This window comes from Anomaloglossus baeobatrachus, chromosome 4 (assembly GCF_048569485.1).
Source record: "Anomaloglossus baeobatrachus isolate aAnoBae1 chromosome 4, aAnoBae1.hap1, whole genome shotgun sequence".
NCBI classification, from domain to species: Eukaryota; Metazoa; Chordata; class Amphibia; order Anura; family Aromobatidae; genus Anomaloglossus; species Anomaloglossus baeobatrachus.
In genome coordinates, this window is record NC_134356.1 from 651,243,048 (window position 1) to 651,264,499 (window position 21,452).

The following is a 21,452-nucleotide window of genomic DNA, read 5'->3' on the forward strand; positions in this document are numbered from 1 at the left end:
TTTTGTGTTTCAGATGGAATAAATTTGTATCATCTGGAATTTATGTCTGAGGTTTCAATTTTTCTCACTTTTTCTGACCAGGCAAAATCATTTTTTACAGATAGTAACCATCGAAAGCAAGAGTACCACAAGTCAAACACAAAATGAAATGTTTGCCTCTTTTCTGATTGCTGCAAAGTATCCAAAACCAACTTTAAAGCTGTGTGAAGAAACCACAAAATGCCATGACCCGGATTCGAACCGGGGTTGCTGCGGCCACAACGCAGAGTACTCACCACTATACGATCATGGCAACTTTCTCGAGCCAGATAGGAGTCGAACCTACAATCTTCTGATCCGTAGTCAGATGCGTTATCCATTGCGCCACTGGCCCTGTTGGAGAAGCACCTCTACTTTCGCACCACTACTTTCGCACCACATCGATAAAGCAAAGGAAAAGCTGCAGCAGGAGGTTATTGCGAAATGTGCCTTTGTTGTTTTCTTACCAATCCAATCAGAAAAATAGGCAAATATTTCTGTCCAATCTCGATTTTGTGTTTCAGATGGAATAAATTTGTATCATCTGGAATTTATGTCTGAGGTTTCAATTTTTCTCACTTTTTCTGACCAGGCAAAATCATTTTTTACAGATAGTAACCATCGAAAGCAAGAGTACCACAAGTCAAACACAAAATGAAATGTTTGCCTCTTTTCTGATTGCTGCAAAGTATCCAAAACCAACTTTAAAGCTGTGTGAAGAAACCACAAAATGCCATGACCCGGATTCGAACCGGGGTTGCTGCGGCCACAACGCAGAGTACTCACCACTATACGATCATGGCAACTTTCTCGAGCCAGATAGGAGTCGAACCTACAATCTTCTGATCCGTAGTCAGATGCGTTATCCATTGCGCCACTGGCCCTGTTGGAGAAGCACCTCTACTTTCGCACCACTACTTTCGCACCACATCGATAAAGCAAAGGAAAAGCTGCAGCAGGAGGTTATTGCGAAACGTGCCTTTGTTGTTTTCTTACCAATCCAATCAGAAAAATAGGCAAATATTTCTGTCCAATCTCGATTTTGTGTTTCAGATGGAATAAATTTGTATCATCTGGAATTTATGTCTGAGGTTTCAATTTTTCTCACTTTTTCTGACCAGGCAAAATCATTTTTTACAGATAGTAACCATCGAAAGCAAGAGTACCACAAGTCAAACACAAAATGAAATGTTTGCCTCTTTTCTGATTGCTGCAAAGTATCCAAAACCAACTTTAAAGCTGTGTGAAGAAACCACAAAATGCCATGACCCGGATTTGAACCGGGGTTGCTGCGGCCACAACGCAGAGTACTCACCACTATACGATCAAGGCAACTTTCTCGAGCCAGATAGGAGTCGAACCTACAATCTTCTGATCCGTAGTCAGATGCGTTATCCATTGCGCCACTGGCCCTGTTGGAGAAGCACCTCTACTTTCGCACCACTACTTTCGCACCACATCGATAAAGCAAAGGAAAAGCTGCAGCAGGAGGTTATTGCGAAACGTGCCTTTGTTGTTTTCTTACCAATCCAATCAGAAAAATAGGCAAATATTTCTGTCCAATCTCGATTTTGTGTTTCAGATGGAATAAATTTGTATCATCTGGAATTTATGTCTGAGGTTTCAATTTTTCTCACTTTTTCTGACCAGGCAAAATCATTTTTTACAGATAGTAACCATCGAAAGCAAGAGTACCACAAGTCAAACACAAAATGAAATGTTTGCCTCTTTTCTGATTGCTGCAAAGTATCCAAAACCAACTTTAAAGCTGTGTGAAGAAACCACAAAATGCCATGACCCGGATTCGAACCGGGGTTGCTGCGGCCACAACGCAGAGTACTCACCACTATACGATCATGGCAACTTTCTCGAGCCAGATAGGAGTCGAACCTACAATCTTCTGATCCGTAGTCAGATGCGTTATCCATTGCGCCACTGGCCCTGTTGGAGAAGCACCTCTACTTTCGCACCACTACTTTCGCACCACATCGATAAAGCAAAGGAAAAGCTGCAGCAGGAGGTTATTGCGAAACGTGCCTTTGTTGTTTTCTTACCAATCCAATCAGAAAAATAGGCAAATATTTCTGTCCAATCTCGATTTTGTGTTTCAGATGGAATAAATTTGTATCATCTGGAATTTATGTCTGAGGTTTCAATTTTTCTCACTTTTTCTGACCAGGCAAAATCATTTTTTACAGATAGTAACCATCGAAAGCAAGAGTACCACAAGTCAAACACAAAATGAAATGTTTGCCTCTTTTCTGATTGCTGCAAAGTATCCAAAACCAACTTTAAAGCTGTGTGAAGAAACCACAAAATGCCATGACCCGGATTCGAACCGGGGTTGCTGCGGCCACAACGCAGAGTACTCACCACTATACGATCATGGCAACTTTCTCGAGCCAGATAGGAGTCGAACCTACAATCTTCTGATCCGTAGTCAGATGCGTTATCCATTGCGCCACTGGCCCTGTTGGAGAAGCACCTCTACTTTCGCACCACTACTTTCGCACCACATCGATAAAGCAAAGGAAAAGCTGCAGCAGGAGGTTATTGCGAAACGTGCCTTTGTTGTTTTCTTACCAATCCAATCAGAAAAATAGGCAAATATTTCTGTCCAATCTCGATTTTGTGTTTCAGATGGAATAAATTTGTATCATCTGGAATTTATGTCTGAGGTTTCAATTTTTCTCACTTTTTCTGACCAGGCAAAATCATTTTTTACAGATAGTAACCATCGAAAGCAAGAGTACCACAAGTCAAACACAAAATGAAATGTTTGCCTCTTTTCTGATTGCTGCAAAGTATCCAAAACCAACTTTAAAGCTGTGTGAAGAAACCACAAAATGCCATGACCCGGATTCGAACCGGGGTTGCTGCGGCCACAACGCAGAGTACTCACCACTATACGATCATGGCAACTTTCTCGAGCCAGATAGGAGTCGAACCTACAATCTTCTGATCCGTAGTCAGATGCGTTATCCATTGCGCCACTGGCCCTGTTGGAGAAGCACCTCTACTTTCGCACCACTACTTTCGCACCACATCGATAAAGCAAAGGAAAAGCTGCAGCAGGAGGTTATTGCGAAACGTGCCTTTGTTGTTTTCTTACCAATCCAATCAGAAAAATAGGCAAATATTTCTGTCCAATCTCGATTTTGTGTTTCAGATGGAATAAATTTGTATCATCTGGAATTTATGTCTGAGGTTTCAATTTTTCTCACTTTTTCTGACCAGGCAAAATCATTTTTTACAGATAGTAACCATCGAAAGCAAGAGTACCACAAGTCAAACACAAAATGAAATGTTTGCCTCTTTTCTGATTGCTGCAAAGTATCCAAAACCAACTTTAAAGCTGTGTGAAGAAACCACAAAATGCCATGACCCGGATTCGAACCGGGGTTGCTGCGGCCACAACGCAGAGTACTCACCACTATACGATCATGGCAACTTTCTCGAGCCAGATAGGAGTCGAACCTACAATCTTCTGATCCGTAGTCAGATGCGTTATCCATTGCGCCACTGGCCCTGTTGGAGAAGCACCTCTACTTTCGCACCACTACTTTCGCACCACATCGATAAAGCAAAGGAAAAGCTGCAGCAGGAGGTTATTGCGAAACGTGCCTTTGTTGTTTTCTTACCAATCCAATCAGAAAAATAGGCAAATATTTCTGTCCAATCTCGATTTTGTGTTTCAGATGGAATAAATTTGTATCATCTGGAATTTATGTCTGAGGTTTCAATTTTTCTCACTTTTTCTGACCAGGCAAAATCATTTTTTACAGATAGTAACCATCGAAAGCAAGAGTACCACAAGTCAAACACAAAATGAAATGTTTGCCTCTTTTCTGATTGCTGCAAAGTATCCAAAACCAACTTTAAAGCTGTGTGAAGAAACCACAAAATGCCATGACCCGGATTCGAACCGGGGTTGCTGCGGCCACAACGCAGAGTACTCACCACTATACGATCATGGCAACTTTCTCGAGCCAGATAGGAGTCGAACCTACAATCTTCTGATCCGTAGTCAGATGCGTTATCCATTGCGCCACTGGCCCTGTTGGAGAAGCACCTCTACTTTCGCACCACTACTTTCGCACCACATCGATAAAGCAAAGGAAAAGCTGCAGCAGGAGGTTATTGCGAAACGTGCCTTTGTTGTTTTCTTACCAATCCAATCAGAAAAATAGGCAAATATTTCTGTCCAATCTCGATTTTGTGTTTCAGATGGAATAAATTTGTATCATCTGGAATTTATGTCTGAGGTTTCAATTTTTCTCACTTTTTCTGACCAGGCAAAATCATTTTTTACAGATAGTAACCATCGAAAGCAAGAGTACCACAAGTCAAACACAAAATGAAATGTTTGCCTCTTTTCTGATTGCTGCAAAGTATCCAAAACCAACTTTAAAGCTGTGTGAAGAAACCACAAAATGCCATGACCCGGATTCGAACCGGGGTTGCTGCGGCCACAACGCAGAGTACTCACCACTATACGATCATGGCAACTTTCTCGAGCCAGATAGGAGTCGAACCTACAATCTTCTGATCCGTAGTCAGATGCGTTATCCATTGCGCCACTGGCCCTGTTGGAGAAGCACCTCTACTTTCGCACCACTACTTTCGCACCACATCGATAAAGCAAAGGAAAAGCTGCAGCAGGAGGTTATTGCGAAACGTGCCTTTGTTGTTTTCTTACCAATCCAATCAGAAAAATAGGCAAATATTTCTGTCCAATCTCGATTTTGTGTTTCAGATGGAATAAATTTGTATCATCTGGAATTTATGTCTGAGGTTTCAATTTTTCTCACTTTTTCTGACCAGGCAAAATCATTTTTTACAGATAGTAACCATCGAAAGCAAGAGTACCACAAGTCAAACACAAAATGAAATGTTTGCCTCTTTTCTGATTGCTGCAAAGTATCCAAAACCAACTTTAAAGCTGTGTGAAGAAACCACAAAATGCCATGACCCGGATTCGAACCGGGGTTGCTGCGGCCACAACGCAGAGTACTCACCACTATACGATCATGGCAACTTTCTCGAGCCAGATAGGAGTCGAACCTACAATCTTCTGATCCGTAGTCAGATGCGTTATCCATTGCGCCACTGGCCCTGTTGGAGAAGCACCTCTACTTTCGCACCACTACTTTCGCACCACATCGATAAAGCAAAGGAAAAGCTGCAGCAGGAGGTTATTGCGAAACGTGCCTTTGTTGTTTTCTTACCAATCCAATCAGAAAAATAGGCAAATATTTCTGTCCAATCTCGATTTTGTGTTTCAGATGGAATAAATTTGTATCATCTGGAATTTATGTCTGAGGTTTCAATTTTTCTCACTTTTTCTGACCAGGCAAAATCATTTTTTACAGATAGTAACCATCGAAAGCAAGAGTACCACAAGTCAAACACAAAATGAAATGTTTGCCTCTTTTCTGATTGCTGCAAAGTATCCAAAACCAACTTTAAAGCTGTGTGAAGAAACCACAAAATGCCATGACCCGGATTCGAACCGGGGTTGCTGCGGCCACAACGCAGAGTACTCACCACTATACGATCATGGCAACTTTCTCGAGCCAGATAGGAGTCGAACCTACAATCTTCTGATCCGTAGTCAGATGCGTTATCCATTGCGCCACTGGCCCTGTTGGAGAAGCACCTCTACTTTCGCACCACTACTTTCGCACCACATCGATAAAGCAAAGGAAAAGCTGCAGCAGGAGGTTATTGCGAAACGTGCCTTTGTTGTTTTCTTACCAATCCAATCAGAAAAATAGGCAAATATTTCTGTCCAATCTCGATTTTGTGTTTCAGATGGAATAAATTTGTATCATCTGGAATTTATGTCTGAGGTTTCAATTTTTCTCACTTTTTCTGACCAGGCAAAATCATTTTTTACAGATAGTAACCATCGAAAGCAAGAGTACCACAAGTCAAACACAAAATGAAATGTTTGCCTCTTTTCTGATTGCTGCAAAGTATCCAAAACCAACTTTAAAGCTGTGTGAAGAAACCACAAAATGCCATGACCCGGATTCGAACCGGGGTTGCTGCGGCCACAACGCAGAGTACTCACCACTATACGATCAAGGCAACTTTCTCGAGCCAGATAGGAGTCGAACCTACAATCTTCTGATCCGTAGTCAGATGCGTTATCCATTGCGCCACTGGCCCTGTTGGAGAAGCACCTCTACTTTCGCACCACTACTTTCGCACCACATCGATAAAGCAAAGGAAAAGCTGCAGCAGGAGGTTATTGCGAAACGTGCCTTTGTTGTTTTCTTACCAATCCAATCAGAAAAATAGGCAAATATTTCTGTCCAATCTCGATTTTGTGTTTCAGATGGAATAAATTTGTATCATCTGGAATTTATGTCTGAGGTTTCAATTTTTCTCACTTTTTCTGACCAGGCAAAATCATTTTTTACAGATAGTAACCATCGAAAGCAAGAGTACCACAAGTCAAACACAAAATGAAATGTTTGCCTCTTTTCTGATTGCTGCAAAGTATCCAAAACCAACTTTAAAGCTGTGTGAAGAAACCACAAAATGCCATGACCCGGATTCGAACCGGGGTTGCTGCGGCCACAACGCAGAGTACTCACCACTATACGATCATGGCAACTTTCTCGAGCCAGATAGGAGTCGAACCTACAATCTTCTGATCCGTAGTCAGATGCGTTATCCATTGCGCCACTGGCCCTGTTGGAGAAGCACCTCTACTTTCGCACCACTACTTTCGCACCACATCGATAAAGCAAAGGAAAAGCTGCAGCAGGAGGTTATTGCGAAACGTGCCTTTGTTGTTTTCTTACCAATCCAATCAGAAAAATAGGCAAATATTTCTGTCCAATCTCGATTTTGTGTTTCAGATGGAATAAATTTGTATCATCTGGAATTTATGTCTGAGGTTTCAATTTTTCTCACTTTTTCTGACCAGGCAAAATCATTTTTTACAGATAGTAACCATCGAAAGCAAGAGTACCACAAGTCAAACACAAAATGAAATGTTTGCCTCTTTTCTGATTGCTGCAAAGTATCCAAAACCAACTTTAAAGCTGTGTGAAGAAACCACAAAATGCCATGACCCGGATTCGAACCGGGGTTGCTGCGGCCACAACGCAGAGTACTCACCACTATACGATCATGGCAACTTTCTCGAGCCAGATAGGAGTCGAACCTACAATCTTCTGATCCGTAGTCAGATGCGTTATCCATTGCGCCACTGGCCCTGTTGGAGAAGCACCTCTACTTTCGCACCACTACTTTCGCACCACATCGATAAAGCAAAGGAAAAGCTGCAGCAGGAGGTTATTGCGAAACGTGCCTTTGTTGTTTTCTTACCAATCCAATCAGAAAAATAGGCAAATATTTCTGTCCAATCTCGATTTTGTGTTTCAGATGGAATAAATTTGTATCATCTGGAATTTATGTCTGAGGTTTCAATTTTTCTCACTTTTTCTGACCAGGCAAAATCATTTTTTACAGATAGTAACCATCGAAAGCAAGAGTACCACAAGTCAAACACAAAATGAAATGTTTGCCTCTTTTCTGATTGCTGCAAAGTATCCAAAACCAACTTTAAAGCTGTGTGAAGAAACCACAAAATGCCATGACCCGGATTCGAACCGGGGTTGCTGCGGCCACAACGCAGAGTACTCACCACTATACGATCATGGCAACTTTCTCGAGCCAGATAGGAGTCGAACCTACAATCTTCTGATCCGTAGTCAGATGCGTTATCCATTGCGCCACTGGCCCTGTTGGAGAAGCACCTCTACTTTCGCACCACTACTTTCGCACCACATCGATAAAGCAAAGGAAAAGCTGCAGCAGGAGGTTATTGCGAAACGTGCCTTTGTTGTTTTCTTACCAATCCAATCAGAAAAATAGGCAAATATTTCTGTCCAATCTCGATTTTGTGTTTCAGATGGAATAAATTTGTATCATCTGGAATTTATGTCTGAGGTTTCAATTTTTCTCACTTTTTCTGACCAGGCAAAATCATTTTTTACAGATAGTAACCATCGAAAGCAAGAGTACCACAAGTCAAACACAAAATGAAATGTTTGCCTCTTTTCTGATTGCTGCAAAGTATCCAAAACCAACTTTAAAGCTGTGTGAAGAAACCACAAAATGCCATGACCCGGATTCGAACAGGGGTTGCTGCGGCCACAACGCAGAGTACTCACCACTATACGATCATGGCAACTTTCTCGAGCCAGATAGGAGTCGAACCTACAATCTTCTGATCCGTAGTCAGATGCGTTATCCATTGCGCCACTGGCCCTGTTGGAGAAGCACCTCTACTTTCGCACCACTACTTTCGCACCACATCGATAAAGCAAAGGAAAAGCTGCAGCAGGAGGTTATTGCGAAACGTGCCTTTGTTGTTTTCTTACCAATCCAATCAGAAAAATAGGCAAATATTTCTGTCCAATCTCGATTTTGTGTTTCAGATGGAATAAATTTGTATCATCTGGAATTTATGTCTGAGGTTTCAATTTTTCTCACTTTTTCTGACCAGGCAAAATCATTTTTTACAGATAGTAACCATCGAAAGCAAGAGTACCACAAGTCAAACACAAAATGAAATGTTTGCCTCTTTTCTGATTGCTGCAAAGTATCCAAAACCAACTTTAAAGCTGTGTGAAGAAACCACAAAATGCCATGACCCGGATTCGAACCGGGGTTGCTGCGGCCACAACGCAGAGTACTCACCACTATACGATCATGGCAACTTTCTCGAGCCAGATAGGAGTCGAACCTACAATCTTCTGATCCGTAGTCAGATGCGTTATCCATTGCGCCACTGGCCCTGTTGGAGAAGCACCTCTACTTTCGCACCACTACTTTCGCACCACATCGATAAAGCAAAGGAAAAGCTGCAGCAGGAGGTTATTGCGAAACGTGCCTTTGTTGTTTTCTTACCAATCCAATCAGAAAAATAGGCAAATATTTCTGTCCAATCTCGATTTTGTGTTTCAGATGGAATAAATTTGTATCATCTGGAATTTATGTCTGAGGTTTCAATTTTTCTCACTTTTTCTGACCAGGCAAAATCATTTTTTACAGATAGTAACCATCGAAAGCAAGAGTACCACAAGTCAAACACAAAATGAAATGTTTGCCTCTTTTCTGATTGCTGCAAAGTATCCAAAACCAACTTTAAAGCTGTGTGAAGAAACCACAAAATGCCATGACCCGGATTCGAACCGGGGTTGCTGCGGCCACAACGCAGAGTACTCACCACTATACGATCATGGCAACTTTCTCGAGCCAGATAGGAGTCGAACCTACAATCTTCTGATCCGTAGTCAGATGCGTTATCCATTGCGCCACTGGCCCTGTTGGAGAAGCACCTCTACTTTCGCACCACTACTTTCGCACCACATCGATAAAGCAAAGGAAAAGCTGCAGCAGGAGGTTATTGCGAAACGTGCCTTTGTTGTTTTCTTACCAATCCAATCAGAAAAATAGGCAAATATTTCTGTCCAATCTCGATTTTGTGTTTCAGATGGAATAAATTTGTATCATCTGGAATTTATGTCTGAGGTTTCAATTTTTCTCACTTTTTCTGACCAGGCAAAATCATTTTTTACAGATAGTAACCATCGAAAGCAAGAGTACCACAAGTCAAACACAAAATGAAATGTTTGCCTCTTTTCTGATTGCTGCAAAGTATCCAAAACCAACTTTAAAGCTGTGTGAAGAAACCACAAAATGCCATGACCCGGATTCGAACCGGGGTTGCTGCGGCCACAACGCAGAGTACTCACCACTATACGATCATGGCAACTTTCTCGAGCCAGATAGGAGTCGAACCTACAATCTTCTGATCCGTAGTCAGATGCGTTATCCATTGCGCCACTGGCCCTGTTGGAGAAGCACCTCTACTTTCGCACCACTACTTTCGCACCACATCGATAAAGCAAAGGAAAAGCTGCAGCAGGAGGTTATTGCGAAACGTGCCTTTGTTGTTTTCTTACCAATCCAATCAGAAAAATAGGCAAATATTTCTGTCCAATCTCGATTTTGTGTTTCAGATGGAATAAATTTGTATCATCTGGAATTTATGTCTGAGGTTTCAATTTTTCTCACTTTTTCTGACCAGGCAAAATCATTTTTTACAGATAGTAACCATCGAAAGCAAGAGTACCACAAGTCAAACACAAAATGAAATGTTTGCCTCTTTTCTGATTGCTGCAAAGTATCCAAAACCAACTTTAAAGCTGTGTGAAGAAACCACAAAATGCCATGACCCGGATTCGAACCGGGGTTGCTGCGGCCACAGCGCAGAGTACTCACCACTATACGATCATGGCAACTTTCTCGAGCCAGATAGGAGTCGAACCTACAATCTTCTGATCCGTAGTCAGATGCGTTATCCATTGCGCCACTGGCCCTGTTGGAGAAGCACCTCTACTTTCGCACCACTACTTTCGCACCACATCGATAAAGCAAAGGAAAAGCTGCAGCAGGAGGTTATTGCGAAACGTGCCTTTGTTGTTTTCTTACCAATCCAATCAGAAAAATAGGCAAATATTTCTGTCCAATCTCGATTTTGTGTTTCAGATGGAATAAATTTGTATCATCTGGAATTTATGTCTGAGGTTTCAATTTTTCTCACTTTTTCTGACCAGGCAAAATCATTTTTTACAGATAGTAACCATCGAAAGCAAGAGTACCACAAGTCAAACACAAAATGAAATGTTTGCCTCTTTTCTGATTGCTGCAAAGTATCCAAAACCAACTTTAAAGCTGTGTGAAGAAACCACAAAATGCCATGACCCGGATTCGAACCGGGGTTGCTGCGGCCACAACGCAGAGTACTCACCACTATACGATCATGGCAACTTTCTCGAGCCAGATAGGAGTCGAACCTACAATCTTCTGATCCGTAGTCAGATGCGTTATCCATTGCGCCACTGGCCCTGTTGGAGAAGCACCTCTACTTTCGCACCACTACTTTCGCACCACATCGATAAAGCAAAGGAAAAGCTGCAGCAGGAGGTTATTGCGAAACGTGCCTTTGTTGTTTTCTTACCAATCCAATCAGAAAAATAGGCAAATATTTCTGTCCAATCTCGATTTTGTGTTTCAGATGGAATAAATTTGTATCATCTGGAGTTTGTGTCTGAGGTTTCAATTTTTCTCACTTTTTCTGACCAGGCAAAATCATTTTTTACAGATAGTAACCATCGAAAGCAAGAGTACCACAAGTCAAACACAAAATGAAATGTTTGCCTCTTTTCTGATTGCTGCAAAGTATCCAAAACCAACTTTAAAGCTGTGTGAAGAAACCACAAAATGCCATGACCCGGATTCGAACCGGGGTTGCTGCGGCCACAACGCAGAGTACTCACCACTATACGATCATGGCAACTTTCTCGAGCCAGATAGGAGTCGAACCTACAATCTTCTGATCCGTAGTCAGATGCGTTATCCATTGCACCACTGGCCCTGTTGGAGAAGCACCTCTACTTTCGCACCACTACTTTCGCACCACATCGATAAAGCAAAGGAAAAGCTGCAGCAGGAGGTTATTGCGAAACGTGCCTTTGTTGTTTTCTTACCAATCCAATCAGAAAAATAGGCAAATATTTCTGTCCAATCTCGATTTTGTGTTTCAGATGGAATAAATTTGTATCATCTGGAATTTATGTCTGAGGTTTCAATTTTTCTCACTTTTTCTGACCAGGCAAAATCATTTTTTACAGATAGTAACCATCGAAAGCAAGAGTACCACAAGTCAAACACAAAATGAAATGTTTGCCTCTTTTCTGATTGCTGCAAAGTATCCAAAACCAACTTTAAAGCTGTGTGAAGAAACCACAAAATGCCATGACCCGGATTCGAACCGGGGTTGCTGCGGCCACAACGCAGAGTACTCACCACTATACGATCATGGCAACTTTCTCGAGCCAGATAGGAGTCGAACCTACAATCTTCTGATCCGTAGTCAGATGCGTTATCCATTGCGCCACTGGCCCTGTTGGAGAAGCACCTCTACTTTCGCACCACTACTTTCGCACCACATCGATAAAGCAAAGGAAAAGCTGCAGCAGGAGGTTATTGCGAAACGTGCCTTTGTTGTTTTCTTACCAATCCAATCAGAAAAATAGGCAAATATTTCTGTCCAATCTCGATTTTGTGTTTCAGATGGAATAAATTTGTATCATCTGGAATTTATGTCTGAGGTTTCAATTTTTCTCACTTTTTCTGACCAGGCAAAATCATTTTTTACAGATAGTAACCATCGAAAGCAAGAGTACCACAAGTCAAACACAAAATGAAATGTTTGCCTCTTTTCTGATTGCTGCAAAGTATCCAAAACCAACTTTAAAGCTGTGTGAAGAAACCACAAAATGCCATGACCCGGATTCGAACCGGGGTTGCTGCGGCCACAACGCAGAGTACTCACCACTATACGATCATGGCAACTTTCTCGAGCCAGATAGGAGTCGAACCTACAATCTTCTGATCCGTAGTCAGATGCGTTTTCCATTGCGCCACTGGCCCTGTTGGAGAAGCACCTCTACTTTCGCACCACTACTTTCGCACCACATCGATAAAGCAAAGGAAAAGCTGCAGCAGGAGGTTATTGCGAAACGTGCCTTTGTTGTTTTCTTACCAATCCAATCAGAAAAATAGGCAAATATTTCTGTCCAATCTCGATTTTGTGTTTCAGATGGAATAAATTTGTATCATCTGGAATTTATGTCTGAGGTTTCAATTTTTCTCACTTTTTCTGACCAGGCAAAATCATTTTTTACAGATAGTAACCATCGAAAGCAAGAGTACCACAAGTCAAACACAAAATGAAATGTTTGCCTCTTTTCTGATTGCTGCAAAGTATCCAAAACCAACTTTAAAGCTGTGTGAAGAAACCACAAAATGCCATGACCCGGATTCGAACCGGGGTTGCTGCGGCCACAACGCAGAGTACTCACCACTATACGATCATGGCAACTTTCTCGAGCCAGATAGGAGTCGAACCTACAATCTTCTGATCCGTAGTCAGATGCGTTTTCCATTGCGCCACTGGCCCTGTTGGAGAAGCACCTCTACTTTCGCACCACTACTTTCGCACCACATCGATAAAGCAAAGGAAAAGCTGCAGCAGGAGGTTATTGCGAAACGTGCCTTTGTTGTTTTCTTACCAATCCAATCAGAAAAATAGGCAAATATTTCTGTCCAATCTCGATTTTGTGTTTCAGATGGAATAAATTTGTATCATCTGGAATTTATGTCTGAGGTTTCAATTTTTCTCACTTTTTCTGACCAGGCAAAATCATTTTTTACAGATAGTAACCATCGAAAGCAAGAGTACCACAAGTCAAACACAAAATGAAATGTTTGCCTCTTTTCTGATTGCTGCAAAGTATCCAAAACCAACTTTAAAGCTGTGTGAAGAAACCACAAAATGCCATGACCCGGATTCGAACCGGGGTTGCTGCGGCCACAACGCAGAGTACTCACCACTATACGATCATGGCAACTTTCTCGAGCCAGATAGGAGTCGAACCTACAATCTTCTGATCCGTAGTCAGATGCGTTATCCATTGCGCCACTGGCCCTGTTGGAGAAGCACCTCTACTTTCGCACCACTACTTTCGCACCACATCGATAAAGCAAAGGAAAAGCTGCAGCAGGAGGTTATTGCGAAACGTGCCTTTGTTGTTTTCTTACCAATCCAATCAGAAAAATAGGCAAATATTTCTGTCCAATCTCGATTTTGTGTTTCAGATGGAATAAATTTGTATCATCTGGAATTTATGTCTGAGGTTTCAATTTTTCTCACTTTTTCTGACCAGGCAAAATCATTTTTTACAGATAGTAACCATCGAAAGCAAGAGTACCACAAGTCAAACACAAAATGAAATGTTTGCCTCTTTTCTGATTGCTGCAAAGTATCCAAAACCAACTTTAAAGCTGTGTGAAGAAACCACAAAATGCCATGACCCGGATTCGAACCGGGGTTGCTGCGGCCACAACGCAGAGTACTCACCACTATACGATCATGGCAACTTTCTCGAGCCAGATAGGAGTCGAACCTACAATCTTCTGATCCGTAGTCAGATGCGTTATCCATTGCGCCACTGGCCCTGTTGGAGAAGCACCTCTACTTTCGCACCACTACTTTCGCACCACATCGATAAAGCAAAGGAAAAGCTGCAGCAGGAGGTTATTGCGAAACGTGCCTTTGTTGTTTTCTTACCAATCCAATCAGAAAAATAGGCAAATATTTCTGTCCAATCTCGATTTTGTGTTTCAGATGGAATAAATTTGTATCATCTGGAATTTATGTCTGAGGTTTCAATTTTTCTCACTTTTTCTGACCAGGCAAAATCATTTTTTACAGATAGTAACCATCGAAAGCAAGAGTACCACAAGTCAAACACAAAATGAAATGTTTGCCTCTTTTCTGATTGCTGCAAAGTATCCAAAACCAACTTTAAAGCTGTGTGAAGAAACCACAAAATGCCATGACCCGGATTCGAACCGGGGTTGCTGCGGCCACAACGCAGAGTACTCACCACTATACGATCATGGCAACTTTCTCGAGCCAGATAGGAGTCGAACCTACAATCTTCTGATCCGTAGTCAGATGCGTTATCCATTGCGCCACTGGCCCTGTTGGAGAAGCACCTCTACTTTCGCACCACTACTTTCGCACCACATCGATAAAGCAAAGGAAAAGCTGCAGCAGGAGGTTATTGCGAAACGTGCCTTTGTTGTTTTCTTACCAATCCAATCAGAAAAATAGGCAAATATTTCTGTCCAATCTCGATTTTGTGTTTCAGATGGAATAAATTTGTATCATCTGGAATTTATGTCTGAGGTTTCAATTTTTCTCACTTTTTCTGACCAGGCAAAATCATTTTTTACAGATAGTAACCATCGAAAGCAAGAGTACCACAAGTCAAACACAAAATGAAATGTTTGCCTCTTTTCTGATTGCTGCAAAGTATCCAAAACCAACTTTAAAGCTGTGTGAAGAAACCACAAAATGCCATGACCCGGATTCGAACCGGGGTTGCTGCGGCCACAACGCAGAGTACTCACCACTATACGATCATGGCAACTTTCTCGAGCCAGATAGGAGTCGAACCTACAATCTTCTGATCCGTAGTCAGATGCGTTATCCATTGCGCCACTGGCCCTGTTGGAGAAGCACCTCTACTTTCGCACCACTACTTTCGCACCACATCGATAAAGCAAAGGAAAAGCTGCAGCAGGAGGTTATTGCGAAACGTGCCTTTGTTGTTTTCTTACCAATCCAATCAGAAAAATAGGCAAATATTTCTGTCCAATCTCGATTTTGTGTTTCAGATGGAATAAATTTGTATCATCTGGAATTTATGTCTGAGGTTTCAATTTTTCTCACTTTTTCTGACCAGGCAAAATCATTTTTTACAGATAGTAACCATCGAAAGCAAGAGTACCACAAGTCAAACACAAAATGAAATGTTTGCCTCTTTTCTGATTGCTGCAAAGTATCCAAAACCAACTTTAAAGCTGTGTGAAGAAACCACAAAATGCCATGACCCGGATTCGAACCGGGGTTGCTGCGGCCACAACACAGAGTACTCACCACTATACGATCATGGCAACTTTCTCGAGCCAGATAGGAGTCGAACCTACAATCTTCTGATCCGTAGTCAGATGCGTTATCCATTGCGCCACTGGCCCTGTTGGAGAAGCACCTCTACTTTCGCACCACTACTTTCGCACCACATCGATAAAGCAAAGGAAAAGCTGCAGCAGGAGGTTATTGCGAAACGTGCCTTTGTTGTTTTCTTACCAATCCAATCAGAAAAATAGGCAAATATTTCTGTCCAATCTCGATTTTGTGTTTCAGATGGAATAAATTTGTATCATCTGGAATTTATGTCTGAGGTTTCAATTTTTCTCACTTTTTCTGACCAGGCAAAATCATTTTTTACAGATAGTAACCATCGAAAGCAAGAGTACCACAAGTCAAACACAAAATGAAATGTTTGCCTCTTTTCTGATTGCTGCAAAGTATCCAAAACCAACTTTAAAGCTGTGTGAAGAAACCACAAAATGCCATGACCCGGATTCGAACCGGGGTTGCTGCGGCCACAACGTAGAGTACTCACCACTATACGATCATGGCAACTTTCTCGAGCCAGATAGGAGTCGAACCTACAATCTTCTGATCCGTAGTCAGATGCGTTATCCATTGCGCCACTGGCCCTGTTGGAGAAGCACCTCTACTTTCGCACCACTACTTTCGCACCACATCGATAAAGCAAAGGAAAAGCTGCAGCAGGAGGTTATTGCGAAACGTGCCTTTGTTGTTTTCTTACCAATCCAATCAGAAAAATAGGCAAATATTTCTGTCCAATCTCGATTTTGTGTTTCAGATGGAATAAATTTGTATCATCTGGAATTTATGTCTGAGGTTTCAATTTTTCTCACTTTTTCTGACCAGGCAAAATCATTTTTTACAGATAGTAACCATCGAAAGCAAGAGTACCACAAGTCAAACACAAAATGAAATGTTTGCCTCTTTTCTGATTGCTGCAAAGTATCCAAAACCAACTTTAAAGCTGTGTGAAGAAACCACAAAATGCCATGACCCGGATTCGAACCGGGGTTGCTGCGGCCACAACGCAGAGTACTCACCACTATACGATCATGGCAACTTTCTCGAGCCAGATAGGAGTCGAACCTACAATCTTCTGATCCGTAGTCAGATGCGTTATCCATTGCGCCACTGGCCCTGTTGGAGAAGCACCTCTACTTTCGCACCACTACTTTCGCACCACATCGATAAAGCAAAGGAAAAGCTGCAGCAGGAGGTTATTGCGAAACGTGCCTTTGTTGTTTTCTTACCAATCCAATCAGAAAAATAGGCAAATATTTCTGTCCAATCTCGATTTTGTGTTTCAGATGGAATAAATTTGTATCATCTGGAATTTATGTCTGAGGTTTCAATTTTTCTCACTTTTTCTGACCAGGCAAAATCATTTTTTACAGATAGTAACCATCGAAAGCAAGAGTACCACAAGTCAAACACAAAATGAAATGTTTGCCTCTTTTCTGATTGCTGCAAAGTATCCAAAACCAACTTTAAAGCTGTGTGAAGAAACCACAAAATGCCATGACCCGGATTCGAACCGGGGTTGCTGCGGCCACAACGCAGAGTACTCACCACTATACGATCATGGCAACTTTCTCGAGCCAGATAGGAGTCGAACCTACAATCTTCTGATCCGTAGTCAGATGCGTTATCCATTGCGCCACTGGCCCTGTTGGAGAAGCACCTCTACTTTCGCACCACTACTTTCGCACCACATCGATAAAGCAAAGGAAAAGCTGCAGCAGGAGGTTATTGCGAAACGTGCCTTTGTTGTTTTCTTACCAATCCAATCAGAAAAATAGGCAAATATTTCTGTCCAATCTCGATTTTGTGTTTCAGATGGAATAAATTTGTATCATCTGGAATTTATGTCTGAGGTTTCAATTTTTCTCACTTTTTCTGACCAGGCAAAATCATTTTTTACAGATAGTAACCATCGAAAGCAAGAGTACCACAAGTCAAACACAAAATGAAATGTTTGCCTCTTTTCTGATTGCTGCAAAGTATCCAAAACCAACTTTAAAGCTGTGTGAAGAAACCACAAAATGCCATGACCCGGATTCGAACCGGGGTTGCTGCGGCCACAACGCAGAGTACTCACCACTATACGATCATGGCAACTTTCTCGAGCCAGATAGGAGTCGAACCTACAATCTTCTGATCCGTAGTCAGATGCGTTATCCATTGCGCCACTGGCCCTGTTGGAGAAGCACCTCTACTTTCGCACCACTACTTTCGTACCACATCGATAAAGCAAAGGAAAAGCTGCAGCAGGAGGTTATTGCGAAACGTGCCTTTGTTGTTTTCTTACCAATCCAATCAGAAAAATAGGCAAATATTTCTGTCCAATCTCGATTTTGTGTTTCAGATGGAATAAATTTGTATCATCTGGAATTTATGTCTGAGGTTTCAATTTTTCTCACTTTTTCTGACCAGGCAAAATCATTTTTTACAGATAGTAACCATCGAAAGCAAGAGTACCACAAGTCAAACACAAAATGAAATGTTTGCCTCTTTTCTGATTGCTGCAAAGTATCCAAAACCAACTTTAAAGCTGTGTGAAGAAACCACAAAATGCCATGACCCGGATTCGAACCGGGGTTGCTGCGGCCACAACGCAGAGTACTCACCACTATACGATCATGGCAACTTTCTCGAGCCAGATAGGAGTCGAACCTACAATCTTCTGATCCGTAGTCAGATGCGTTATCCATTGCGCCACTGGCCCTGTTGGAGAAGCACCTCTACTTTCGCACCACTACTTTCGCACCACATCGATAAAGCAAAGGAAAAGCTGCAGCAGGAGGTTATTGCGAAACGTGCCTTTGTTGTTTTCTTACCAATCCAATCAGAAAAATAGGCAAATATTTCTGTCCAATCTCGATTTTGTGTTTCAGATGGAATAAATTTGTATCATCTGGAATTTATGTCTGAGGTTTCAATTTTTCTCACTTTTTCTGACCAGGCAAAATCATTTTTTACAGATAGTAACCATCGAAAGCAAGAGTACCACAAGTCAAACACAAAATGAAATGTTTGCCTCTTTTCTGATTGCTGCAAAGTATCCAAAACCAACTTTAAAGCTGTGTGAAGAAACCACAAAATGCCATGACCCGGATTCGAACCGGGGTTGCTGCGGCCACAACGCAGAGTACTCACCACTATACGATCATGGCAACTTTCTCGAGCCAGATAGGAGTCGAACCTACAATCTTCTGATCCGTAGTCAGATGCGTTATCCATTGCGCCACTGGCCCTGTTGGAGAAGCACCTCTACTTTCGCACCACTACTTTCGCACCACATCGATAAAGCAAAGGAAAAGCTGCAGCAGGAGGTTATTGCGAAACGTGCCTTTGTTGTTTTCTTACCAATCCAATCAGAAAAATAGGCAAATATTTCTGTACAATTTCGATTTTGTGTTTCAGATGGAATAAATTTGTATCATCTGGAATTTATGTCTGAGGTTTCAATTTTTCTCACTTTTTCTGACCAGGCAAAATCATTTTTTACAGATAGTAACCATCGAAAGCAAGAGTACCACAAGTCAAACACAAAATGAAATGTTTGCCTCTTTTCTGATTGCTGCAAAGTATCCAAAACCAACTTTAAAGCTGTGTGAAGAAACCACAAAATGCCATGACCCGGATTCGAACCGGGGTTGCTGCGGCCACAACGCAGAGTACTCACCACTATACGATCATGGCAACTTTCTCGAGCCAGATAGGAGTCGAACCTACAATCTTCTGATCCGTAGTCAGATGCGTTATCCATTGCGCCACTGGCCCTGTTGGAGAAGCACCTCTACTTTCGCACCACTACTTTCGCACCACATCGATAAAGCAAAGGAAAAGCTGCAGCAGGAGGTTATTGCGAAACGTGCCTTTGTTGTTTTCTTACCAATCCAATCAGAAAAATAGGCAAATATTTCTGTCCAATCTCGATTTTGTGTTTCAGATGGAATAAATTTGTATCATCTGGAATTTATGTCTGAGGTTTCAATTTTTCTCACTTTTTCTGACCAGGCAAAATCATTTTTTACAGATAGTAACCATCGAAAGCAAGAGTACCACAAGTCAAACACAAAATGAAATGTTTGCCTCTTTTCTGATTGCTGCAAAGTATCCAAAACCAACTTTAAAGCTGTGTGAAGAAACCACAAAATGCCATGACCCGGATTCGAACCGGGGTTGCTGCGGCCACAACGCAGAGTACTCACCACTATACGATCATGGCAACTTTCTCGAGCCAGATAGGAGTCGAACCTACAATCTTCTGATCCGTAGTCAGATGCGTTATCCATTGCGCCACTGGCCCTGTTGGAGAAGCACCTCTACTTTCGCACCACTACTTTCGCACCACATCGATAAAGCAAAGGAAAAGCTGCAGCAGGAGGTTATTGCGAAACGTGCCTTTGTTGTTTTCTTACCAATCCAATCAGAAAAATAGGCAAATATTTCTGTCCAATCTCGATTTTGTGTTTCAGATGGAATAAATTTGTATCATCTGGAATTTATGTCTGAGGTTTCAATTTTTCTCACTTTTTCTGACCAGGCAAAATCATTTTTTACAGATAGTAACCATCGAAAGCAAGAGTACCACAAGTCAAACACAAAATGAAATGTTTGCCTCTTTTCTGATTGCTGCAAAGTATCCAAAACCAACTTTAAAGCTGTGTGAAGAAACCACAAAATGCCATGACCCGGATTCGAACCGGGGTTGCTGCGGCCACAACGCAGAGTACTCACCACTATACGATCATGGCAACTTTCTCGAGCCAGATAGGAGTCGAACCTACAATCTTCTGATCCGTAGTCAGATGCGTTATCCATTGCGCCACTGGCCCTGTTGGAGAAGCACCTCTACTTTCGCACCACTACTTTCGCACAACATCGATAAAGCAAAGGAAAAGCTGCAGCAGGAGGTTATTGCGAAACGTGCCTTTGTTGTTTTCTTACCAATCCAATCAGAAAAATAGGCAAATATTTCTGTCCAATCTCGATTTTGTGTTTCAGATGGAATAAATTTGTATCATCTGGAATTTATGTCTGAGGTTTCAATTTTTCTCACTTTTTCTGACCAGGCAAAATCATTTTTTACAGATAGTAACCATCGAAAGCAAGAGTACCACAAGTCAAACACAAAATGAAATGTTTGCCTCTTTTCTAATTGCTGCAAAGTATCCAAAACCAACTTTAAAGCTGTGTGAAGAAACCACAAAATGCCATGACCCGGATTCGAACCGGGGTTGCTGCGGCCACAACGCAGAGTACTCACCACTATACGATCATGGCAACTTTCTCGAGCCAGATAGGAGTCGAACCTACAATCTTCTGATCCGTAGTCAGATGCGTTATCCATTGCGCCACTGGCCCTGTTGGAGAAGCACCTCTACTTTCGCACCACTACTTTCGCACCACATCGATAAAGCAAAGGAAAAGCTGCAGCAGGAGGTTATTGCGAAACGTGCCTTTGTTGTTTTCTTACCAATCCAATCAGAAAAATAGGCAAATATTTCTGTCCAATCTCGATTTTGTGTTTCAGATGGAATAAATTTGTATCATCTGGAATTTATGTCTGAGGTTTCAATTTTTCTCACTTTTTCTGACCAGGCAAAATCATTTTTTACAGATAGTAACCATCGAAAGCAAGAGTACCACAAGTCAAACACAAAATGAAATGTTTGCCTCTTTTCTGATTGCTGCAAAGTATCCAAAACCAACTTTAAAGCTGTGTGAAGAAACCACAAAATGCCATGACCCGGATTCGAACCGGGGTTGCTGCGGCCACAACGCAGAGTACTCACCACTATACGATCATGGC

At 41.9% G+C, this 21,452-nt stretch overlaps 77 non-coding genes across 77 annotated transcripts; all 77 read right to left on the minus strand.

The window, feature by feature from the left end:
- Positions 1 to 220: 220 nt before the first annotated feature.
- Positions 221 to 292, minus strand: TRNAH-GUG (transfer RNA histidin (anticodon GUG)). The gene has a single exon. It is a non-coding gene; the product is annotated as a tRNA-His (tRNA).
- An 8-nt stretch (positions 293 to 300) lies between these two features.
- On the minus strand, positions 301 to 373 carry TRNAR-ACG (transfer RNA arginine (anticodon ACG)). Its single transcript has one exon. It is a non-coding gene; the product is annotated as a tRNA-Arg (tRNA).
- A 376-nt stretch (positions 374 to 749) lies between these two features.
- Positions 750 to 821, minus strand: TRNAH-GUG (transfer RNA histidin (anticodon GUG)). The gene has a single exon. It is a non-coding gene; the product is annotated as a tRNA-His (tRNA).
- Positions 822 to 829: 8 nt separating this feature from the next.
- TRNAR-ACG (transfer RNA arginine (anticodon ACG)) lies at positions 830 to 902 on the minus strand. The gene has a single exon. It is a non-coding gene; the product is annotated as a tRNA-Arg (tRNA).
- A 456-nt stretch (positions 903 to 1,358) lies between these two features.
- TRNAR-ACG (transfer RNA arginine (anticodon ACG)) lies at positions 1,359 to 1,431 on the minus strand. Its single transcript has one exon. It is a non-coding gene; the product is annotated as a tRNA-Arg (tRNA).
- Positions 1,432 to 1,807: 376 nt separating this feature from the next.
- Positions 1,808 to 1,879, minus strand: TRNAH-GUG (transfer RNA histidin (anticodon GUG)). Its single transcript has one exon. It is a non-coding gene; the product is annotated as a tRNA-His (tRNA).
- Positions 1,880 to 1,887: 8 nt separating this feature from the next.
- TRNAR-ACG (transfer RNA arginine (anticodon ACG)) lies at positions 1,888 to 1,960 on the minus strand. Its single transcript has one exon. It is a non-coding gene; the product is annotated as a tRNA-Arg (tRNA).
- Positions 1,961 to 2,336: 376 nt separating this feature from the next.
- On the minus strand, positions 2,337 to 2,408 carry TRNAH-GUG (transfer RNA histidin (anticodon GUG)). Its single transcript has one exon. It is a non-coding gene; the product is annotated as a tRNA-His (tRNA).
- Positions 2,409 to 2,416: 8 nt separating this feature from the next.
- Positions 2,417 to 2,489, minus strand: TRNAR-ACG (transfer RNA arginine (anticodon ACG)). Its single transcript has one exon. It is a non-coding gene; the product is annotated as a tRNA-Arg (tRNA).
- A 376-nt stretch (positions 2,490 to 2,865) lies between these two features.
- On the minus strand, positions 2,866 to 2,937 carry TRNAH-GUG (transfer RNA histidin (anticodon GUG)). The gene has a single exon. It is a non-coding gene; the product is annotated as a tRNA-His (tRNA).
- Positions 2,938 to 2,945: 8 nt separating this feature from the next.
- Positions 2,946 to 3,018, minus strand: TRNAR-ACG (transfer RNA arginine (anticodon ACG)). Its single transcript has one exon. It is a non-coding gene; the product is annotated as a tRNA-Arg (tRNA).
- A 376-nt stretch (positions 3,019 to 3,394) lies between these two features.
- TRNAH-GUG (transfer RNA histidin (anticodon GUG)) lies at positions 3,395 to 3,466 on the minus strand. Its single transcript has one exon. It is a non-coding gene; the product is annotated as a tRNA-His (tRNA).
- An 8-nt stretch (positions 3,467 to 3,474) lies between these two features.
- TRNAR-ACG (transfer RNA arginine (anticodon ACG)) lies at positions 3,475 to 3,547 on the minus strand. Its single transcript has one exon. It is a non-coding gene; the product is annotated as a tRNA-Arg (tRNA).
- Positions 3,548 to 3,923: 376 nt separating this feature from the next.
- On the minus strand, positions 3,924 to 3,995 carry TRNAH-GUG (transfer RNA histidin (anticodon GUG)). The gene has a single exon. It is a non-coding gene; the product is annotated as a tRNA-His (tRNA).
- Positions 3,996 to 4,003: 8 nt separating this feature from the next.
- TRNAR-ACG (transfer RNA arginine (anticodon ACG)) lies at positions 4,004 to 4,076 on the minus strand. The gene has a single exon. It is a non-coding gene; the product is annotated as a tRNA-Arg (tRNA).
- Positions 4,077 to 4,452: 376 nt separating this feature from the next.
- TRNAH-GUG (transfer RNA histidin (anticodon GUG)) lies at positions 4,453 to 4,524 on the minus strand. Its single transcript has one exon. It is a non-coding gene; the product is annotated as a tRNA-His (tRNA).
- An 8-nt stretch (positions 4,525 to 4,532) lies between these two features.
- TRNAR-ACG (transfer RNA arginine (anticodon ACG)) lies at positions 4,533 to 4,605 on the minus strand. Its single transcript has one exon. It is a non-coding gene; the product is annotated as a tRNA-Arg (tRNA).
- A 376-nt stretch (positions 4,606 to 4,981) lies between these two features.
- TRNAH-GUG (transfer RNA histidin (anticodon GUG)) lies at positions 4,982 to 5,053 on the minus strand. The gene has a single exon. It is a non-coding gene; the product is annotated as a tRNA-His (tRNA).
- An 8-nt stretch (positions 5,054 to 5,061) lies between these two features.
- TRNAR-ACG (transfer RNA arginine (anticodon ACG)) lies at positions 5,062 to 5,134 on the minus strand. Its single transcript has one exon. It is a non-coding gene; the product is annotated as a tRNA-Arg (tRNA).
- Positions 5,135 to 5,510: 376 nt separating this feature from the next.
- TRNAH-GUG (transfer RNA histidin (anticodon GUG)) lies at positions 5,511 to 5,582 on the minus strand. Its single transcript has one exon. It is a non-coding gene; the product is annotated as a tRNA-His (tRNA).
- An 8-nt stretch (positions 5,583 to 5,590) lies between these two features.
- On the minus strand, positions 5,591 to 5,663 carry TRNAR-ACG (transfer RNA arginine (anticodon ACG)). Its single transcript has one exon. It is a non-coding gene; the product is annotated as a tRNA-Arg (tRNA).
- Positions 5,664 to 6,119: 456 nt separating this feature from the next.
- Positions 6,120 to 6,192, minus strand: TRNAR-ACG (transfer RNA arginine (anticodon ACG)). The gene has a single exon. It is a non-coding gene; the product is annotated as a tRNA-Arg (tRNA).
- A 376-nt stretch (positions 6,193 to 6,568) lies between these two features.
- On the minus strand, positions 6,569 to 6,640 carry TRNAH-GUG (transfer RNA histidin (anticodon GUG)). Its single transcript has one exon. It is a non-coding gene; the product is annotated as a tRNA-His (tRNA).
- An 8-nt stretch (positions 6,641 to 6,648) lies between these two features.
- On the minus strand, positions 6,649 to 6,721 carry TRNAR-ACG (transfer RNA arginine (anticodon ACG)). The gene has a single exon. It is a non-coding gene; the product is annotated as a tRNA-Arg (tRNA).
- A 376-nt stretch (positions 6,722 to 7,097) lies between these two features.
- TRNAH-GUG (transfer RNA histidin (anticodon GUG)) lies at positions 7,098 to 7,169 on the minus strand. The gene has a single exon. It is a non-coding gene; the product is annotated as a tRNA-His (tRNA).
- An 8-nt stretch (positions 7,170 to 7,177) lies between these two features.
- TRNAR-ACG (transfer RNA arginine (anticodon ACG)) lies at positions 7,178 to 7,250 on the minus strand. Its single transcript has one exon. It is a non-coding gene; the product is annotated as a tRNA-Arg (tRNA).
- Positions 7,251 to 7,626: 376 nt separating this feature from the next.
- TRNAH-GUG (transfer RNA histidin (anticodon GUG)) lies at positions 7,627 to 7,698 on the minus strand. Its single transcript has one exon. It is a non-coding gene; the product is annotated as a tRNA-His (tRNA).
- An 8-nt stretch (positions 7,699 to 7,706) lies between these two features.
- On the minus strand, positions 7,707 to 7,779 carry TRNAR-ACG (transfer RNA arginine (anticodon ACG)). The gene has a single exon. It is a non-coding gene; the product is annotated as a tRNA-Arg (tRNA).
- A 456-nt stretch (positions 7,780 to 8,235) lies between these two features.
- TRNAR-ACG (transfer RNA arginine (anticodon ACG)) lies at positions 8,236 to 8,308 on the minus strand. The gene has a single exon. It is a non-coding gene; the product is annotated as a tRNA-Arg (tRNA).
- A 376-nt stretch (positions 8,309 to 8,684) lies between these two features.
- TRNAH-GUG (transfer RNA histidin (anticodon GUG)) lies at positions 8,685 to 8,756 on the minus strand. The gene has a single exon. It is a non-coding gene; the product is annotated as a tRNA-His (tRNA).
- Positions 8,757 to 8,764: 8 nt separating this feature from the next.
- Positions 8,765 to 8,837, minus strand: TRNAR-ACG (transfer RNA arginine (anticodon ACG)). The gene has a single exon. It is a non-coding gene; the product is annotated as a tRNA-Arg (tRNA).
- A 376-nt stretch (positions 8,838 to 9,213) lies between these two features.
- On the minus strand, positions 9,214 to 9,285 carry TRNAH-GUG (transfer RNA histidin (anticodon GUG)). Its single transcript has one exon. It is a non-coding gene; the product is annotated as a tRNA-His (tRNA).
- Positions 9,286 to 9,293: 8 nt separating this feature from the next.
- On the minus strand, positions 9,294 to 9,366 carry TRNAR-ACG (transfer RNA arginine (anticodon ACG)). Its single transcript has one exon. It is a non-coding gene; the product is annotated as a tRNA-Arg (tRNA).
- Positions 9,367 to 9,742: 376 nt separating this feature from the next.
- Positions 9,743 to 9,814, minus strand: TRNAH-GUG (transfer RNA histidin (anticodon GUG)). The gene has a single exon. It is a non-coding gene; the product is annotated as a tRNA-His (tRNA).
- An 8-nt stretch (positions 9,815 to 9,822) lies between these two features.
- Positions 9,823 to 9,895, minus strand: TRNAR-ACG (transfer RNA arginine (anticodon ACG)). The gene has a single exon. It is a non-coding gene; the product is annotated as a tRNA-Arg (tRNA).
- A 376-nt stretch (positions 9,896 to 10,271) lies between these two features.
- On the minus strand, positions 10,272 to 10,343 carry TRNAH-GUG (transfer RNA histidin (anticodon GUG)). The gene has a single exon. It is a non-coding gene; the product is annotated as a tRNA-His (tRNA).
- Positions 10,344 to 10,351: 8 nt separating this feature from the next.
- Positions 10,352 to 10,424, minus strand: TRNAR-ACG (transfer RNA arginine (anticodon ACG)). The gene has a single exon. It is a non-coding gene; the product is annotated as a tRNA-Arg (tRNA).
- Positions 10,425 to 10,800: 376 nt separating this feature from the next.
- TRNAH-GUG (transfer RNA histidin (anticodon GUG)) lies at positions 10,801 to 10,872 on the minus strand. The gene has a single exon. It is a non-coding gene; the product is annotated as a tRNA-His (tRNA).
- An 8-nt stretch (positions 10,873 to 10,880) lies between these two features.
- TRNAR-ACG (transfer RNA arginine (anticodon ACG)) lies at positions 10,881 to 10,953 on the minus strand. Its single transcript has one exon. It is a non-coding gene; the product is annotated as a tRNA-Arg (tRNA).
- Positions 10,954 to 11,329: 376 nt separating this feature from the next.
- On the minus strand, positions 11,330 to 11,401 carry TRNAH-GUG (transfer RNA histidin (anticodon GUG)). The gene has a single exon. It is a non-coding gene; the product is annotated as a tRNA-His (tRNA).
- Positions 11,402 to 11,409: 8 nt separating this feature from the next.
- On the minus strand, positions 11,410 to 11,482 carry TRNAR-ACG (transfer RNA arginine (anticodon ACG)). Its single transcript has one exon. It is a non-coding gene; the product is annotated as a tRNA-Arg (tRNA).
- Positions 11,483 to 11,858: 376 nt separating this feature from the next.
- Positions 11,859 to 11,930, minus strand: TRNAH-GUG (transfer RNA histidin (anticodon GUG)). The gene has a single exon. It is a non-coding gene; the product is annotated as a tRNA-His (tRNA).
- Positions 11,931 to 11,938: 8 nt separating this feature from the next.
- On the minus strand, positions 11,939 to 12,011 carry TRNAR-ACG (transfer RNA arginine (anticodon ACG)). The gene has a single exon. It is a non-coding gene; the product is annotated as a tRNA-Arg (tRNA).
- A 376-nt stretch (positions 12,012 to 12,387) lies between these two features.
- Positions 12,388 to 12,459, minus strand: TRNAH-GUG (transfer RNA histidin (anticodon GUG)). The gene has a single exon. It is a non-coding gene; the product is annotated as a tRNA-His (tRNA).
- Positions 12,460 to 12,467: 8 nt separating this feature from the next.
- Positions 12,468 to 12,540, minus strand: TRNAR-ACG (transfer RNA arginine (anticodon ACG)). The gene has a single exon. It is a non-coding gene; the product is annotated as a tRNA-Arg (tRNA).
- A 376-nt stretch (positions 12,541 to 12,916) lies between these two features.
- TRNAH-GUG (transfer RNA histidin (anticodon GUG)) lies at positions 12,917 to 12,988 on the minus strand. Its single transcript has one exon. It is a non-coding gene; the product is annotated as a tRNA-His (tRNA).
- An 8-nt stretch (positions 12,989 to 12,996) lies between these two features.
- On the minus strand, positions 12,997 to 13,069 carry TRNAR-ACG (transfer RNA arginine (anticodon ACG)). The gene has a single exon. It is a non-coding gene; the product is annotated as a tRNA-Arg (tRNA).
- Positions 13,070 to 13,445: 376 nt separating this feature from the next.
- Positions 13,446 to 13,517, minus strand: TRNAH-GUG (transfer RNA histidin (anticodon GUG)). Its single transcript has one exon. It is a non-coding gene; the product is annotated as a tRNA-His (tRNA).
- Positions 13,518 to 13,525: 8 nt separating this feature from the next.
- TRNAR-ACG (transfer RNA arginine (anticodon ACG)) lies at positions 13,526 to 13,598 on the minus strand. Its single transcript has one exon. It is a non-coding gene; the product is annotated as a tRNA-Arg (tRNA).
- A 376-nt stretch (positions 13,599 to 13,974) lies between these two features.
- TRNAH-GUG (transfer RNA histidin (anticodon GUG)) lies at positions 13,975 to 14,046 on the minus strand. The gene has a single exon. It is a non-coding gene; the product is annotated as a tRNA-His (tRNA).
- An 8-nt stretch (positions 14,047 to 14,054) lies between these two features.
- On the minus strand, positions 14,055 to 14,127 carry TRNAR-ACG (transfer RNA arginine (anticodon ACG)). Its single transcript has one exon. It is a non-coding gene; the product is annotated as a tRNA-Arg (tRNA).
- Positions 14,128 to 14,503: 376 nt separating this feature from the next.
- On the minus strand, positions 14,504 to 14,575 carry TRNAH-GUG (transfer RNA histidin (anticodon GUG)). The gene has a single exon. It is a non-coding gene; the product is annotated as a tRNA-His (tRNA).
- An 8-nt stretch (positions 14,576 to 14,583) lies between these two features.
- Positions 14,584 to 14,656, minus strand: TRNAR-ACG (transfer RNA arginine (anticodon ACG)). The gene has a single exon. It is a non-coding gene; the product is annotated as a tRNA-Arg (tRNA).
- Positions 14,657 to 15,032: 376 nt separating this feature from the next.
- On the minus strand, positions 15,033 to 15,104 carry TRNAH-GUG (transfer RNA histidin (anticodon GUG)). Its single transcript has one exon. It is a non-coding gene; the product is annotated as a tRNA-His (tRNA).
- An 8-nt stretch (positions 15,105 to 15,112) lies between these two features.
- Positions 15,113 to 15,185, minus strand: TRNAR-ACG (transfer RNA arginine (anticodon ACG)). Its single transcript has one exon. It is a non-coding gene; the product is annotated as a tRNA-Arg (tRNA).
- Positions 15,186 to 15,561: 376 nt separating this feature from the next.
- Positions 15,562 to 15,633, minus strand: TRNAH-GUG (transfer RNA histidin (anticodon GUG)). The gene has a single exon. It is a non-coding gene; the product is annotated as a tRNA-His (tRNA).
- Positions 15,634 to 15,641: 8 nt separating this feature from the next.
- TRNAR-ACG (transfer RNA arginine (anticodon ACG)) lies at positions 15,642 to 15,714 on the minus strand. Its single transcript has one exon. It is a non-coding gene; the product is annotated as a tRNA-Arg (tRNA).
- Positions 15,715 to 16,170: 456 nt separating this feature from the next.
- On the minus strand, positions 16,171 to 16,243 carry TRNAR-ACG (transfer RNA arginine (anticodon ACG)). Its single transcript has one exon. It is a non-coding gene; the product is annotated as a tRNA-Arg (tRNA).
- Positions 16,244 to 16,619: 376 nt separating this feature from the next.
- TRNAH-GUG (transfer RNA histidin (anticodon GUG)) lies at positions 16,620 to 16,691 on the minus strand. The gene has a single exon. It is a non-coding gene; the product is annotated as a tRNA-His (tRNA).
- Positions 16,692 to 16,699: 8 nt separating this feature from the next.
- Positions 16,700 to 16,772, minus strand: TRNAR-ACG (transfer RNA arginine (anticodon ACG)). Its single transcript has one exon. It is a non-coding gene; the product is annotated as a tRNA-Arg (tRNA).
- A 376-nt stretch (positions 16,773 to 17,148) lies between these two features.
- TRNAH-GUG (transfer RNA histidin (anticodon GUG)) lies at positions 17,149 to 17,220 on the minus strand. The gene has a single exon. It is a non-coding gene; the product is annotated as a tRNA-His (tRNA).
- An 8-nt stretch (positions 17,221 to 17,228) lies between these two features.
- Positions 17,229 to 17,301, minus strand: TRNAR-ACG (transfer RNA arginine (anticodon ACG)). Its single transcript has one exon. It is a non-coding gene; the product is annotated as a tRNA-Arg (tRNA).
- Positions 17,302 to 17,677: 376 nt separating this feature from the next.
- Positions 17,678 to 17,749, minus strand: TRNAH-GUG (transfer RNA histidin (anticodon GUG)). Its single transcript has one exon. It is a non-coding gene; the product is annotated as a tRNA-His (tRNA).
- Positions 17,750 to 17,757: 8 nt separating this feature from the next.
- On the minus strand, positions 17,758 to 17,830 carry TRNAR-ACG (transfer RNA arginine (anticodon ACG)). The gene has a single exon. It is a non-coding gene; the product is annotated as a tRNA-Arg (tRNA).
- A 376-nt stretch (positions 17,831 to 18,206) lies between these two features.
- TRNAH-GUG (transfer RNA histidin (anticodon GUG)) lies at positions 18,207 to 18,278 on the minus strand. Its single transcript has one exon. It is a non-coding gene; the product is annotated as a tRNA-His (tRNA).
- An 8-nt stretch (positions 18,279 to 18,286) lies between these two features.
- Positions 18,287 to 18,359, minus strand: TRNAR-ACG (transfer RNA arginine (anticodon ACG)). The gene has a single exon. It is a non-coding gene; the product is annotated as a tRNA-Arg (tRNA).
- A 376-nt stretch (positions 18,360 to 18,735) lies between these two features.
- TRNAH-GUG (transfer RNA histidin (anticodon GUG)) lies at positions 18,736 to 18,807 on the minus strand. Its single transcript has one exon. It is a non-coding gene; the product is annotated as a tRNA-His (tRNA).
- Positions 18,808 to 18,815: 8 nt separating this feature from the next.
- TRNAR-ACG (transfer RNA arginine (anticodon ACG)) lies at positions 18,816 to 18,888 on the minus strand. The gene has a single exon. It is a non-coding gene; the product is annotated as a tRNA-Arg (tRNA).
- A 376-nt stretch (positions 18,889 to 19,264) lies between these two features.
- On the minus strand, positions 19,265 to 19,336 carry TRNAH-GUG (transfer RNA histidin (anticodon GUG)). The gene has a single exon. It is a non-coding gene; the product is annotated as a tRNA-His (tRNA).
- Positions 19,337 to 19,344: 8 nt separating this feature from the next.
- Positions 19,345 to 19,417, minus strand: TRNAR-ACG (transfer RNA arginine (anticodon ACG)). Its single transcript has one exon. It is a non-coding gene; the product is annotated as a tRNA-Arg (tRNA).
- Positions 19,418 to 19,793: 376 nt separating this feature from the next.
- Positions 19,794 to 19,865, minus strand: TRNAH-GUG (transfer RNA histidin (anticodon GUG)). The gene has a single exon. It is a non-coding gene; the product is annotated as a tRNA-His (tRNA).
- An 8-nt stretch (positions 19,866 to 19,873) lies between these two features.
- Positions 19,874 to 19,946, minus strand: TRNAR-ACG (transfer RNA arginine (anticodon ACG)). The gene has a single exon. It is a non-coding gene; the product is annotated as a tRNA-Arg (tRNA).
- Positions 19,947 to 20,322: 376 nt separating this feature from the next.
- TRNAH-GUG (transfer RNA histidin (anticodon GUG)) lies at positions 20,323 to 20,394 on the minus strand. Its single transcript has one exon. It is a non-coding gene; the product is annotated as a tRNA-His (tRNA).
- An 8-nt stretch (positions 20,395 to 20,402) lies between these two features.
- Positions 20,403 to 20,475, minus strand: TRNAR-ACG (transfer RNA arginine (anticodon ACG)). The gene has a single exon. It is a non-coding gene; the product is annotated as a tRNA-Arg (tRNA).
- Positions 20,476 to 20,851: 376 nt separating this feature from the next.
- TRNAH-GUG (transfer RNA histidin (anticodon GUG)) lies at positions 20,852 to 20,923 on the minus strand. The gene has a single exon. It is a non-coding gene; the product is annotated as a tRNA-His (tRNA).
- Positions 20,924 to 20,931: 8 nt separating this feature from the next.
- On the minus strand, positions 20,932 to 21,004 carry TRNAR-ACG (transfer RNA arginine (anticodon ACG)). Its single transcript has one exon. It is a non-coding gene; the product is annotated as a tRNA-Arg (tRNA).
- A 376-nt stretch (positions 21,005 to 21,380) lies between these two features.
- Positions 21,381 to 21,452, minus strand: TRNAH-GUG (transfer RNA histidin (anticodon GUG)). The gene has a single exon. It is a non-coding gene; the product is annotated as a tRNA-His (tRNA).